The sequence below is a fragment of the Triticum urartu genome, chromosome 7 (genome assembly GCF_003073215.2).
Source record: "Triticum urartu cultivar G1812 chromosome 7, Tu2.1, whole genome shotgun sequence".
NCBI classification, from domain to species: domain Eukaryota; kingdom Viridiplantae; phylum Streptophyta; class Magnoliopsida; order Poales; family Poaceae; genus Triticum; species Triticum urartu.
The window spans coordinates 685,303,853-685,320,276 of NC_053028.1; positions in this window are offsets into that span (position 1 = coordinate 685,303,853).

The following is a 16,424-nucleotide window of genomic DNA, read 5'->3' on the forward strand; positions in this document are numbered from 1 at the left end:
AGGATTAGACTAGTGGCTAAATAGCGTATTGTGTAGATGACATATGGGTCCCTTTCAATTAGATTAATTTTACTTATTTGTTTAGGTACAACCTATGACATGTGGGTCACACCCTGCCCTTTTGACTAGTCAAAGTTGACTTTGTCAACTCGGATTAAAACAATTAAAATAAATCCAGAAATTTTAGAAATTGTTTAAACCTTTGAAAATTAATAGAAAATAATCTGTAAGTCAGATGAAAAAATATTATGCATGAAAGTTGCTCAGAACGACGAGACGTATCCGAATACACGGTTCGTTCGTCCGCCACACATCCCTAGCATAGCGAACATCGAATTTTTCCCCTCCAGTTCATCTGTGCGAAAACGCGAAACACCGGGGATATTTTCCCGGATGTTTTCCCACCTTCGCCGGTATCACCCAGTACTGTGTTAGGTCACTCCTAGCACCGCGTATTGCCATGTTATGCTTTGTGATGCTTTGATTGCTCTGTTATTTATTGGTTCCTCCTCCGTTACTTTTTTTCTGGTAGACCCCGAGACCGCGGTTGAACCAGTGACCGACTACTTCACCTTCGAGGGTCCGTTTCTGTCTGCAGAGCAACCAGGCAAGCCCGCCCCCCCTTGATCACCAGATATCACCTACTCTTCTCTCTATTGCTTGCATTAGAGTAGTGTAGCATGTTACTACTTTCCGTAAATCCTACCCTGATGCATAGCCTGTCATTGTTGCTACAGTAATTGATACCTTACCTGCAATCCTAAATGCTTAGTATAGGATGCTAGTTTATCATCAGTGGCCCTACATTCTTGTCTGTCTACCATGCTATACTATCGGGCCGTGATCACGTCGGGTGTTGATCACGGGTATATACTATACATATTACACATGATATATGTTGTGACTAAAGTCGGGTCGACTCGTTGAGTACCCGCGGTTGATTCACGAATTGGGGGCTGGAAGGACATACTTTCCCGATGGCCCTCTGTGTGGATCTTTGTAGCGAAACGACACAGCAGGTTGAGACCACCTAGGAGAGAGGTGGGCCTGGCCCTGGTCGGTGTTCGCGGTTACTTCAAGATAACACGTTTAACGAGATCTTGGTATTTGATCTGAGTCTGGCCACTGGCTTATACGCACTAACCAAAAACGCGGGGACAGTTATGGGCACTCGACGTCGTGGTATCAGCCGAAGCCTTCGTGACGTCAGCGACTGAGCGGCGCGCGCCGGGTTGGACTGGAACGCCTGCTCTTGTATAAGGGAGGCTAGGTCTGCTCACCGGCCGCGTACGCAACATGCAGGTGTGCAATGGGCGATGGGCCCAGACCCCTGCGCCATAGGATTTAGACCGGCGTGCTGACCTCTCTGTTGTGCCTAGGTAGGGCTGCGACGTGTTGATCTTCCGAGGCCAGGCATGACCCCGAAAAGTGTGTCCGGACAAAGGGGATCGAGCGTGTTGGGAAATGTGGTGCACCCCTGCAGGGAAGTTGATCTATTCGAATAGCCGTGTCCCTCGGTAAAAGGACGCCCCAGAGTTGTACCTTGACCTTATGACAACTAGAACCGGATACTTAATAAAACACACCCTTCCAAGTGCCAGATATAACCGGTGATCGCTCTCTCACAGGGCAACGAGGGGAGGATCACCGGGTAGGATTATGCTACACGATGCTACTTGGTGAACTTACCTTCTGATCTCTTCTACATGCTGCAAGATGGAGGTGGCCAGAAGCGTAGTCTTCAATAGGACTAGCTATCCCCCTCTTATTCCGGCATTCTGCAGTTCAGTGCACATATGTTAGCCTTATTCCATTTGATACCAATGTATACATATGTAGTGTAGCTCCTTGCTTGCGAGTACTTTGGATGAGTATTCATGGTTGCTTTGCTCCCCCCTTTCCCCCTTCCTATACCCGATTGCTGCGACCATACAATGGAGCCCAGGAGCTAGACGCCACTGTCGATGACGACTGCTACTACTCGGGAGGCGCCTACTACTACGTGCAGCCCGCTGCCGATGACCAGGAGTAGTTTAGGAGGATCCCAGGCAGGAGGCATGCGCCTCTTTCGATCTGTATCCCAGTTTGTGCTAGCCTTCTTAAGGCAAACTTTTTTAACTTATGTCTGTACTCAGATATTGTTGCTTCCGCTGACTCGTCTATGATCGAGCTCTTGTATTCGAGCCCTCAAGGCCCCTAACTTGTAATATGATGCTTGTATGACTTATTTTATTTGTAGAGTTGTGTTGTGATATCTTCCTGTGAGTCCCTGATCTTGATCATACACGTTTGTGTGTATGATTAGTGTACGATTGAATCGGGGGCGTCACAAGTTGGTATCAGAGCCGACTGCCTATAGGAATCCCCCTTTCCAACTCCTTGGCCGAAGTCGAGTCTAGTCATTGAAAAACTTTTACTAACATGGCTGTGTGGGTTACGGGCCCACGTCGTCATTGGGTGGTATTAGGATCTTTTACTCCTTGTCTATACTCTGGGACTATAATCTCTCTCCTATTCGGGTTAAATGATATGCTAACTCTAACTCTAGGTTCTCGTAAATACTTTCTCCCGGAGAGCCCCTCGGTCTGAATGATCGACTGCTTCAACAGAAGATTCTGACAATACTCTTAGATGTACTCCCGAGAACTTGTGTTGATTTCTTTTGCAATCCCTTAACACCCTCGCATCCTTATGGATAACGGTGTACCCTCGCCGTTCATACTTTCATCCCTAGTTGTTCTTGTTATTACAAGATACCCGAAAGTATTCTCCGACTTTCAAGAATCCTTTTTTGACTGCCATGCAACTCTTTTCCGCCTGAATAACCCTACAAATAATTCCTCAAACTTATCAGGGGTTCGTTCATTCCCAGTTGATCATATGTCTCACAAAATTCTTCGAATGCAATTGGATCTCCTGAAGATCCTCTGCAGCCTAGTACTCCCGAAAGTCTTGTCTACCCGCATTATGGTTAAATCCATATGTCCAACAATATTCACTAACATCCTTTGTCATTGTCTTCCTAACCCTATTGATTCATTATGTTGCGATTGCTCGCAATCATCAGCCGAACCCTGAAATTTGACCATCCTGCTCAACAAACGTGATCCAGGAGACTTGGAGTGGGCGTCAAGAAACAATCGAGGAGGCCACGAGGCAGGGGGGCGCGCCTACCCCCTGGGCGCGCCCTCCACCCTCGTGGGCCCCTTGTTGCTCCACCGACCTACTTATTCCTCCTATATAAGTCCACGTACCCTGCAAACATCCAGGAGCACCACGAAAACCTAATTCCACCGCCGCAACCTTCTGTACCCGGGAGATCCCATCTTGGGGCATTTTTCGGAGCTCCGTCGGAGGGGGCATTGATCACGGAGGGCCTCTACATCAACTCCATGGTCTCTCCGGTGATGTGTGAGTAGTTTACTTCAGACCTTCGGGTCCATAGCTAGTAGCTATATGGCTTCTTCTCTCTCTCTCTCTTTGGATCTCAATACAAAGTTCTCCTCGATTCTCTTGGAGATCTATTCGATGTAATCTTCTTTTGTGGTGTGTTTGTAGAGATCCGATGAATTGTGGGTTTATGATCCAGATTATCTATGAATAATATTTGATTCTTCTCTGAATTCATTTATGTATGATTGGTTTATCTTTGCAAGTCTCTTCGAATTATCGGTTTAGTTTGGCCTACTAGATTGATCTTTCTTGCAATGGGAGAAGTGCTTATCTTTGGGTTCAATCTTGCGGTGCTCGACCCCAGTGACAGTAGGGGAAACGACACGTATTGTATTGTTGCCATCGAGGATAAAAAGATGGGGTTTATATCATATTGCATGATTTTATCCCTCTACATCATGTCATCTTGCTTAAGGCGTTACTCTATTCTTATGAACTTAATACTCTAGATGCATGCTGGATAGCGGTCGATGTGTGGAGTAATAGTAGTAGATGCAGAATTGTTTCGGTCTACTTGTCGCGGACGTGATGCCTATATACATGATCGTGCCTAGATATTCTCATAATTATTCACTTTTCTATCAATTGCTCGACAGTAATTTGTTTACCCACTGTAATACTTATGCTATCTTGAGAGAAGCCACTAGTGAAGCCTATGGCCCCCGGGTCTATTTTCCATCATACAAGTTTCCAATCTATTTTATTTTGCAATTTTTACTTTCAATCTATATCATAAAAATACCAAAAATATTTATCTTATTATTATCTCTATCAGATCTCACTCTTGCAAGTGGCCGTGAAGGGATTGACAACCCCTTTATCATGTTGGTTGCGAGGTTCTTATTTGTTTGTGTAGGTACGAGGTGACTCGCGCGTGGTCTCCTACTGGATTGATACCTTGGTTCTCAAAAACTGAGGGAAATACTTACGCTGCTTTACTCCATCACCCTTTCCTCTTCAAGGGAAAACCAACGCAGTGCTCAAGAGGTAGCAATGCCCATATATTCAAACTTGGGAATAGAGAGAGGTGTGATATGTGGTAGGAAATTCAACCTCCTGGGTGCGACTAATGTCACCGGAGACAAGTTCCACCGAGACAACAGCGTCAAGCCTTGCATGGGATGAGGAAGATGGTGGGGGGTTGGCGGGCGTTGGCTCCAGTGCCGCAAAATGTATATACAGGAATGCTGCCATTCACAGGTGGATTGGTGGTTCCAATTTGGATGCACTTCCACCTATATAAGGTATTTATATCCCCACTTTCTGACATCAACTCCTATTTTGAGCAAGATGAATAGTTGATGTAAGATTCTTCTGGTCATATATACATAGAGTGATGAAACACTATAGATACACTCCGATTTAAGTATGCCAAAGAGAGGGAGGAGGCCGACTATGTGGAATGTCAAGGATGAGGAGAAGCAGTGAATGATTTCTTTGTGTGAAAAGGATGCCGTCTTGTTAGAGAGATATCTTGTGGTGGAGAATTACAGAGCAACAATAGTGCATCCAATGCTTTGAGAAGCTCAAGGAAGAGAGGTCATGGCGGTGGCTAGGTATGTCTTCATGAAAGAAGATGATCTTAACCCTGAGGAGTGTAAGGAGTATTACCAAGAGGTAATTCTAACACAGTAAGAAATTGCACACTAGTTGCCTTTATGTTTTATGGGACCAAGCATGAAAACGACACAATCACAATTGTAATTTTCATATCTTGAGCTCTAATGCTATGAAGGAATTGGATTCTACAATATGCTTGCAGAATATAGTGATATTCTTTAGGAGTTGGAAGTCTTTTTTTGCTTGTCATTGTCCTTAGATGCTATATATTGTCACCTTTAAATAAATAATTTCCCATCTAACATTTGAAGGTAGTGTGTATTCCACTTTTATACCGCGTGTAAATTATTACCTTGTAATTTTGTTGTCAAAGAAGAAGATGTAGTTCTGCAATTTTAGTGTTGGAAGTTTGCACATATGTTTCTCAGTGATTGTATTTAAGTGTTCTTATCTGAGAACCTACTTTTATGAAATATTTACAACCTTCAATGCTGCTTAGCATATTTTTGGCCAACAGTTGCTTATATATTAGCTTTTCTTTTTATACGTTTTGAATATTTGCATGTGCTTTAGTAACACATGACCTTTCATATTGTTGCGTAATAATCGATGTCTACATTAAACACAACACTTAGTTATTACCATGAAGTATTGTATTACATTCACCAAATATTTCTCATTCAAATTGCATTGACACAAGTTCTTGATTGTGCCCATGTAATGAAGGATGGTTTACGAATGGCATTACAAAAAAATATGATTATTATTTAGAGGACATGATAGATGGTTCTGCATTGATCGCATGTGCATCTATATAAGGAGTTCTCGTACCCTCCTTCGAACCACAACTCATATCTTTATCAAGATCAATATATTAGGACATATACTTCTAGTTGGGTGATTCATACCTAGGTCTCGGGTAGCTGGGAATGAGGTATGCCCATTTTAGTATTTAAAACTTAATCCTATTATCAAGATGGAATTTAATTTTAGATTTTTGAAATGTGATTTTTACATTTTGTAATTTAAATTATTAACTTGTGAACAAGCCAAACCCTTCTAAGTTGAGAAGACTTATTGGTTCACTTATTGTATACTTTGAGTTTGGTTTCATAAATCGCAGGGTATATGTTGGTTTTATTGTCGACAATCAGTAACACATGATGTCCTGATCTTTGCAATTGGCAAATACACACATTTAAATGCATATGTAAATCACTTCATCAACAACAAGTGCCACTTTCTATTTCTGAGGAAATAAATTGGTTCGAATTAAACATGTGCCACTTTTAATATATGAAATCTTAGAGCATGTATTTGGTAGCATGTAGCCTCAAAGTTTTTCTGAATTTAATTTTTACAAGTACCAAATCGTGTCATACATCCAACAAGTTGTCATCAATATCCTTACCATACGATAATGCATGCCCATATATTCACACTTGGGAATAGAGAGACGTGCGAGATGTGGTAGGAAATACAACCTCATGGGTGCGTCTAATGTCACTGGAGGCGAGTTGCACCAAGACAACGGTGTCGAGCCTGGCCTAGGATGAGGAAGGTGGTGGTGGCACTTGGCGGACGTTGTCTCCGGTTGCACAAAATTCATATACGGGAGGGATGTCATTGAGAGATCGATTGATGATTCCAATTTTGATGCACTTTCTGACAGCAACTCCTATTTGGATGTACTTCCACCTATATAAGGTATTTCTATCCCCACTTTCTGACAGCAACTCCTATTTTAAGCAAGATGAATATATGAAGTAAGATTCTTATTGTCATATATACATATAGTGATGAAACACTATATATCCACTCCAATTTACGTATGCAAAAGAGAGGGAGGAAGCCAACTATGAGTAATGTTAAGGATGAGGAGAAGCAGTGAATGATGTCTTTGTAGGAAAATGATGTTGTCTTGTTAGAGAGATATCTTGTGGTGGAGAACTACGGAGCAACAATACTACATCCAATGCTTTGAGAAGCTCAAGGAAGATATCACAGGGTGGTGGCAAGGTATGTCTTCATGAAAGAAGATGATCTTAGCCATGAGGAGTGTAAGGAGTATTACCCGGAGGTAATTATAACCAAGAAAGAAATTACACACTAGTTTCCTTTAGATTCTATGGGACCAAGCATGAAAATGACACAATCACAATTGTACTTTTCATATGTTGAGCTCTAAGGCTAGAAAGGAATTGGATTCTACAATATTCGTGCAGAATATAGTGATATTCTTTATGAGTTGGAAGTCTTATTTTGCACAATTGTGTTCTCTTGATCTTGGATTTTTTTTGTCAAACAAGAACATGTAGTTAAGCAATTTCATTGTCGGAAGTTTGCACATATGTATTTTAGTGATTGTCAATAAGTGTCCTTATCCGACAACCTATGTTTAGCAAATAATTGCAACCTTCAATGTTGCTTCGCATATTTTTAGCCAACACATGCTTACGGATTAGCTTTGCTTTATATGTTTTTTTGGAGTATTTGCATGCGCTTTAATAACACATGACCTTTCATATTGTTGCATAATAATCGATGTGTATGTTAAAAAACCCTCAATTATAACCGTGAAGTATTGTATTACATTCACCAAACATTTCTCACTAAAATTTCTCTGACATATGTTCTTGATTGTGCCCGTTGAATGAAGGATGGCCTACGAATGACATTACCAAAAAATATGATTATTCTTTACAAGACATGATATATGGTTCCGCTTTAATCCCACGTGCATCTAAAGGAGTTCCCGTACCCTCCTTTGAACCACAACTCATATCTTGATCAAGATCAATATATTAGGACAGATACTTCTAGTTGTATGATTCATTTGTAGGGCTCGAGTAGAAGGGAATTTTTGGGGAACGTAGTAATTTCAAAAAATTTCCTACGCACACGCAAGATCATGGTGATGCATAGCAATGAGAGGGGAGAGTGTTGTCTACGTACCCAACGCAGACCGACTGCAGAAGCGCTGACACGACGTAGAGGAAGTAGTCGTACGTCTTCACGATCCAACCGATCAAGCACCGAAACTACGACACCTCCGAGTTCGAGCACACGTTCAGCTCGATGACGATCCCCGGACTTCGATCCAGCAAAGTGTCAGGGAAGAGTTCCGTCAGCACGACGGCATGGTGACGATCTTGATGAACTACAGCAGCAGGGCTTCGCCTAAACTCCGCTACAGTATTATCGAGGAATATGGTGGTAGGGGGCACCGCACACGGCTAAGGAATAGATCACGTGGATCAACTTGTGTCTTTCTGGGTGCCTCTGCCTCAGTATATAAAGGAGCCAAGGGGGGAGGGGGGCGCCGGCCAGGAGGAGGGCGCAGGAGGAGTCCTACTCCTTCCGGGAGTAGGACTCCCCCCCAATCCTATTCCAACTAGGAATCCCAAGGGGGAAAGAGGGAGAGGGGTGGCCGGCCACCTCTCCTAGTCCTAATAGGACTAGGGGAGGGGGGGAGGCGCGCAGCCCTTGTGGGCAGCCCTTTCACCTTTCCACTAAGGCCCACTAAGGCCCATATGATTCCCGAGGGGTTCCGGTAACCTCCCGGTACTCCGGTAAAATCCCGATTTCACCCGGAACACTTCCGATATCCAAACATAGGCTTCCAATATATCAATCTTTACGTCTCGACCATTTCGAGACTCCTCGTCATGTCCGTGATCACATCCGGGACTCCCAACAACCTGCGGTACATCAAAATGCATAAACTCATAATATAACTGTCATCGTAACCTTAAGCGTGCGGACCCTACGGGTTCGAGAACAATGTAGACATGACCGAGACACGTCTCCGGTCAATAACCAATAGCGGGACCTGGATGCCCATATTGGCTCCTACATATTCTACGAAGATCTTTATTGGTCAGACCGCATAACAACATACGTTGTTCCCTTTGTCATCGGTATGTTACTTGCCCGAGATTCGATCGTCGGTATCCAATACCTAGTTCAATCTCGTTACCGGCAAGTCTCTTTACTCATTCCGTAATACATCATCTCACAACTAACATATTAGTTGTAATGCTTGCAAGGCTTATGTGATGTGTATTACCGAGATGGCCCAGAGATACCTCTCCGACAATCGGAGTGACAAATCCTAATCTCGAAATACGCCAACCCAACATCTACCTTTGGAGACACCTGTAATGCTCCTTTATAATCACCCAGTTATGTTGTGACGTTTGGTAGCACCCAAAGTGTTCCTCCGGCAAACGGGAGTTGCATAATCTCATAGTCATAGGAACATGTATAAGTCATGAAGAAAGCAATAGCAACATACTAAACGATCGGGTGCTAAGCTAATGGAATGGGTCATGTCAATCAGATCATTCAACTAATGATGTGACCTCGTTAATCAAATAACAACTCATTGTTCATGGTCAGGAAACATAACCATCTTTGATTAACGAGCTAGTCAAGTAGAGGCATACTAGTGACACTTTGTTTGTCTGTGTATTCACACATGTATTATGTTTCCGGTTAATACAATTCTAGCATGAATAATAAACATTTATCATGATTATAAGGAAATAAATAATAACTTTATTATTGCCTCTAGGGCATATTTCCTTCAGTCTCCCACTTGCACTAGAGTCAATAATCTAGATTACACTGTAATGATTCTAACACCCATGGAGCCTTGGTGCTGATCATGTTTTGCTCGTGGAAGAGGCTTAGTCAACGGGTCTGCAACATTCAGGTCCGTATGTATCTTGAAAATCTCTATGTCTCCCACCTGGACTAGATCCCGGATGGAGTTGAAGCGTCTCTTGATGTGTTTGGTCCTTTTATGAAATCTGGATTCCTTTGCCAAGGCAATTGCACCAGTATTGTCACAAAAGATTTTCATTGGACCCGATGCATTAGGTATGACACCTGGATCGGATATGAACTCCTTCATCCAGACTCCTTCGTTCGCTGCTTCCGAAGCAGCTATGTACTCCGCTTCACATGTAGATCCCGCTACGACGCTTTGTTTAGAACTGCACCAACTGACAGCTCCACCATTTAATGTAAACACGTATCCGGTTTGCGATTTAGAATTGTCCGGATCAGTGTCAAAGCTTGCATCAACGTAACCTTTTACGGTGAGCTCTTTGTCACCTCCATATACGAGAAACATATCCTCAGTCCTTTTCAGGTATTTCAGGATGTTTTTGACCGCTGTCCAGTGATCCACTCCTGGATTACTTTGGTACCTCCCTGCTAAACTTATAGCAAGGCACACATCAGGTCTGGTACACAGCATTGCATACATGATAGATCCTATGGTTGATGCATAGGGAACATCTTTCATATTCTCTCTATCTTCTACAGTGGTCGGGCATTGAGTCTTACTCAACTTCACACCTTGTAACACAGGCAAGAACCCTTTCTTTGCTTGATCCATTTTGAAATTCTTCAAAATTTTGTCAAGGTATGTGCTTTGTGAAAGTCCAATTAAGCGTCTTGATCTATCTCTATAGATCTTAATGCCTAATATGTAAGCAGCTTCACCGAGGTCTTTCATTAAAAAACTTTTATTCAAGTATCCCTTTATGCTATCCAGAAATTCTATATCATTTCCAATCAGCAATATGTCATCCACATATAATATCAGAAATGCTACAGAGCTCCCACTCACTTTCTTGTAAATACAGGCTTCTCCAAAAGTCTGTATAAAACCAAATGCTTTGATCACACTATCAAAACGTTTATTCCAACTCCGAGAGGCTTGCACCAGTCCATAAATGGATCGCTGGAGCTTGCACACTTTGTTAGCTCCCTTTGGATCGACAAAACCTTCCGGTTGCATCATATACAACTCTTCTTCCAGAAATCCATTCAGGAATGCAGTTTTGACATCCATCTGCCAAATTTCATAATCATAAAATGCGGCAATCGCTAACATGATTCGGACGGACTTAAGCATCGCTACGGGTGAGAAGGTCTCATCGTAGTCAATCCCTTGAACTTGCCGAAAACCTTTTGCGACAAGTTGAGCTTTGTAGACAGTAACATTACCATCAGCGTCAGTCTTCTTCTTAAAGATCCATTTATTCTCAATTGCTTGCCGATCATCGGCCAAGTCAACCAAAGTCCATACTTTGTTCTCATACATGGATCCCATCTCAGATTTCATGACTTCAAGCCACTTTGCAGAATCTGGGCTCACCATCGCTTCTTCATAGTTCGTAGGTTCATCATGATCTAGTAGCATGACTTCCAGAACAGGATTACCGTACCACTCTGGTGCGGATCTTACTCTGGTTGATCTACGAAGTTCAGTAGTATCTTGATCTGAAGTTTCATGATCATTATCATTGGCTTCCTCACTAACTGGTGTAGGTGTCACTGGAACAGTTTTCTGTGATAAACTACTTTCCAGTAAGGGAGCAGGTACAGTTACCTCGTCAAGTTCTACTTTCCTCCCACTCACTTCTTTCGAGAGAAACTCCTTCTCTAGAAAGGATCCATTCTTAGCAACGAATGTCTTGCCTTCGGATCTGTGATAGAAGGTGTACCCAACAGTTTCCTTTGGGTATCCTATGAAGACACATTTCTCCGATTTGGGTTCGAGCTTATCAGGTTGAAGCTTTTTCACAGAAGCATCACAACACCAAACTTTAAGAAACGACAACTTTGGTTTCTTGCCAAACCACAGTTCATAAGGCGTCGTCTCAACGGATTTTGATGGTGCCCTATTTAATGTGAATGCAGCCGTCTCTAGAGCATAACCCCAAAACGATAGCGGTAAATCAGTAAGAGACATCATAGATCGCACCATATCTAGTAAAGTACGATTACGACGTTCGGACACACCATTACGCTGTGGTGTTCCGGGTGGCGTGAGTTGCGAAACTATTCCACAGTTTTTCAAATGTATACCAAACTCGTAACTCAAATATTCTCCTCCACGATCAGATCGTAGAAACTTTATTTTCTTGTTACGATGATTTTCAACTTCACTCTGAAATTCTTTGAACTTTTCAAATGTTTCAGACTTATATTTCATTAAGTAGATACATCCATATCTGCTTAAATCATCTGTGAAGGTGAGAAAATAACGATATCCGCCACGAGCCTCAATATTCAACGGACCACATACATCAGTATGTACGATTTCCAATAAATCTGTTGCTCTCTCCATAGTACCGGAGAACGGTGTTTTAGTCATCTTGCCCATGAGGCACGGTTCGCAAGTACCAAGTGATTCATAATCAAGTGGTTCCAAAAGTCCATCAGTATGGAGTTTCTTCATGCGCTTTACACCGATATGACCTAAACGACAGTGCCACAAATAAGTTGCACTTTCATTATCAACTCTGCATCTTTTGGCTTCAACATTATGAATATGTGGATTACTACTATCGAGATTCAATAAAAATTGACCACTCTTCAAGGGTGCATGACCATAAAAGATATTACTCATATAAATAGAACAACTATTATTCTCTGATTTAAATGAATAACCGTCTTGCATTAAACAAGATCCAGATATAATGTTCATGCTCAACGCTGGCACCAAATAACAATTATTTAGGTCTAATATTAATCCCGAAGGTAGATGTAGAGGTAGTGTGTCGACCGCGATCACATCGACTTTGGAACCGTTTCCCACGCGCATCGTCACCTCGTCCTTTGCCAGTGCCCGCTTATTCCGTAGTCCCTGTTTTGAGTTGCAAATATTAGCAACAGAACCAGTATCAAATACCCAGGTGCTACTGCGAGCTCTAGTAAGGTACACATCAATAACCTGTATATCACATATACCTTTGTTCACCTTGCCATCCTTCTTATCCACCAAATACTTGGGGCAGTTCCGCTTCCAGTGACCAGTCTGCTTGCAGTAGAAGCACTCAGTTTCAGGCTTAGGTCCAGACTTGGGTTTCTTCTCCTGAGCAGCAACTTGCTTGCCGTTCTTCTTGAAGTTCCCCTTCTTCTTCCCTTTGCCCTTTTTCTTGAAACTAGTGGTCTTGTTAACCATCAACACTTGATGCTCCTTCTTGATTTCTACCTCCGCAGCTTTCAGCATTGCGAAGAGCTCGGGAATAGTCTTGTTCATCCCTTGCATATTATAGTTCATCACGAAGCTCTTGTAGCTTGGTGGCAGTGATTGGAGAATTCGGTCAATGACGCAATCATCCGGAAGATTAACTCCCAATTGAATCAAGTGATTATTATACCCAGACATTTTGAGTATATGCTCACTGACAGAACTGTTCTCCTCCATCTTGCAGCTATAGAACTTATTGGAGACTTCATATCTCTCAATTCGGGCATTTGCTTGAAATATTAACTTCAACTCCTGTAACATCTCATATGCTCCATGACGTTCAAAACGTCGTTGAAGTCCCGATTCTAAGCCGTAAAGCATGGCACACTGAACTATCGAGTAGTCATCAGCTTTGCTCTGCCAGACGTTCATAACATCTGGTGTTGCTCCAGCAGCAGGCCTGGCACCCAGCGGTGCTTCCAGGACGTAATTCTTCTGAGCAGCAATGAGGATAATCCTCAAGTTACGGACCCAGTCCGTGTAATTGCTACCATCATCTTTCAACTTTGCTTTCTCAAGGAACGCATTAAAATTCAACGGAACAACAGCACGAGCCATCTATCTACAATCAACATAAACAAGCAAGATACTATCAGGGACTAAGTTCATGATAAATTTAAGTTCAATTAATCATATTACTAAAGAACTCCCACTTAGATAGACATCCCTCTAATCTTCTAAGTGATTACGTGATCCAAATCAACTAAACCATAACCGATCATCACGTGAGATGGAGTAGTTTTCAATGGTGAACATCGTTTATGTTGATCATATCTACTATATGATTCACGCTCGACCTTTCGGTCTCCTTGTTTCGAGGCCATATCTGCATATGCTAGGCTCGTCAAGTTTAACCTGAGTATTCTGCTTGTGCAAAAACTGGCTTGCACCCGTTGTAGATGGACGTAGAGCTTATCACACCCGATCATCACGTGGTGTCTGGGCATGAAGAACTTTGGCAACGGTGCATACTCAGGGAGAACACTTCTTGATAATTTAGTGAGAGATCATCTTATAATCCTACCGTCAATCAAAGCAAGATAAGATGCATAAAAAGATAAACATCACATGCAATCAATTTAAGTGATATGATATGGCCATCATCATCTTGTGCTTGTGATCTCCATCTCCGAAGCACCGTCATGATCACCATCATCACCGGCGCGACACCTTGATCTCCATCGTAGCATCGTTGTCGTCTCGCCAATCTTATGCTTCCACGACTATCACTACCGTTTAGTAATAAAGTAAAGCATTACATCGCGATTGCATTGCATACAATAAAGCGACAACCATATGGCTCCTGCCAGTTGCCGATAACTCGGTTACAAAACATGATCATCTCATACAATAAAATTCAGCATCATGCCTTGACCATATCACATCACAACATGCCCTGCAAAAACAAGTTAGACGTCCTCTACTTTGTTGTTGCAAGTTTTACGTGGCTGCTACGGGCTTAAGTAAGAACCAATCTCACCATGGAAGATATCACAGGGTGGTGGCAAGGTATGTCTTCATGAAAGAAGATGATCTTAGCCATGAGGAGTGTAAGGAGTATTACCCGGAGGTAATTATAACCAAGAAAGAAATTGCACACTAGTTTCCTTTAGATTCTATGGGACCAAGCATGAAAATGACACAATCACAATTGTACTTTTCATATGTTGAGCTCTAAGGCTAGAAAGGAATTGGATTCTACAATATTCGTGCAGAATATAGTGATATTCTTTATGAGTTGGAAGTCTTCTTTTGCACAATTGTGTTCTCTTGATCCTGGATTTTTTTTGTCAAACAAGAACATGTAGTTAAGCAATTTCATTGTCGGAAGTTTGCACATATGTATTTTAGTGATTGTCAATAAGTGTCATTATCCGACAACCTATGTTTAGCAAATAATTGCAACCTTCAATGTTGCTTCGCATATTTTTATCCAACACATGCTTACGGATTAGCTTTGCATTATATATTTTTTTGGAGTATTTGCATGCGCTTTAGTAACACATGACCTTTCATATTGTTGCATAATAATCGATGTCTATGTTAAAAAACCCTCAATTATAACCGTGAAGTATTGTATTACATTCACCAAACATTTCTCACTAAAATTTCTCTGACATATGTTCTTGACTGTGCCCGTTGAATGAAGGATGGCCTACGAATGACATTACCAAAAAATATGATTATTCTTTACAGGACATGATATATGGTTCCGCTTTAATCCCACGTGCATATAAAGGAGTTCCCGTACCCTCCTTTGAACCACAACTCATATCTTGATCAAGATCAATATATTAGGACAGATACTTCTAGTTGTATGATTCATTTGTAGGGCTCGAGTAGAAGGGAATTGTTGGGGAACGTAGTAATTTCAAAAAATTTCCTATGCACACGCAAGATCATGATGATGCATAGCAACGAGAGGGGAGAGTGTTGTCTACGTACCCAAGCAGACCGACTGCAGAAGCGCTGACACGACGTAGAGGAAGTAGTCGTACGTCTTCACGATCCAACAGATCAAGCACCGAAACTACGGCACCTCCGAGTTCGAGCACACGTTCAGCTCGATGACGATCCCCGGACTCCGATCCAACAAAGTGTCGGGGAGGAGTTCCGTCAGCACGACGGCGTGGTGACGATCTTCATGAACTACAGCAGCAGGGCTTCGCCTAAACTCCGCTACAGTATTATCGAGGAATATGGTGGCAGGGGGCACCGCACATGGCTAAGGAATAGATCACGTGGATCAACTTGTGTCTTTCTGGGTGCCTCTGCCTCAGTATATAAAGGAGCCAAGGGGGGAGGGGGGCGCCGGCCAGGAGGAGGTCGCAGGAGGAGTCCTACTCCTTCCGGGAGTAGGACTCCCCCCCAATCCTATTCCAACTAGGATTCCCAAGGGGGAAAGAGGGAGAGGGGTGGCCGGCCACCTCTCCTAGTCCTAATAGGACAAGGGGAGGGGGGAGGCGCGCAGCCCTTGTGGGCAGCCCTTTCACCTTTCCACTAAGGCCCACTAAGGCCCATATGATTCCCGGGGGGTTCCGGTAACCTCCCGGTACTCCGGTAAAATCCCGATTTCACCCGGAACACTTCCGATATCCAAACAAGGCTTCCAATATATCAATCTTTACGTCCCGACCATTTCGAGACTCCTCGTCATGTCCGTGATCACATCCGGGACTCCGAACAACCTGCGGTACATCAAAATGCATAAACTCATAATATAACTGTCATCGTAACCTTAAGCGTGCGGACCCTACGGGTTCGAGAACAATGTAGACATGACCGAGACACGTCTCCGGTCAATAACCAATAGCGGGACCTGGATGCCCATATTGGCTCCTACATATTCTACGAAGAT